This window comes from Chaetura pelagica, unplaced genomic scaffold (assembly GCF_000747805.2).
Source record: "Chaetura pelagica isolate M959 unplaced genomic scaffold, ChaPel_1.0 scaffold269, whole genome shotgun sequence".
In the NCBI taxonomy this organism is placed as follows: domain Eukaryota; kingdom Metazoa; phylum Chordata; class Aves; order Apodiformes; family Apodidae; genus Chaetura; species Chaetura pelagica.
In genome coordinates this window covers 794,298-794,724 of record NW_009954705.1, presented here as the reverse complement: position 1 = coordinate 794,724, position 427 = coordinate 794,298, and positions in this window count along the sequence as shown.

Sequence of the window (427 nt, the reverse complement as noted above, 5' to 3'; positions counted from 1 at the left end):
AGACGCGGGTGGGATTGGGGTGGGCTGGGGGCGGGTGCCGTGGACGCGCTTGTCCTTCCAAGTGTGCGGGAAGCGGGGAGGGAGAGCCCTGGGACTCGAGGTTCGCTCGGTTTCGGGGCTGCTTGTTGCAGCTCTGCTGCTCTCAGGGCAGGGTTTCTAGAAGCGCCTTCCTTCCCCCGATCCACTTGGTAATTGTCCCCAGCCTTCGGGTGCCTTCCTCCTGGGGGGGTTGGTTGCCGCGCTCGGCAGCGGACCAGGGCTCCTCTGGTTACCCGGAAAAGTGCTCGCATCCCGCCCGAGCTGTGACTTAACTTGTTTGCATCGATCCGCGTCCTGATAGGAGGCTTCTTCCAGTTATTCCTTTTTCATTACTCTCTCTGTTGATAAATCAGAGCTACAAGCAGGTACACGGATGCGATAGAGCTGT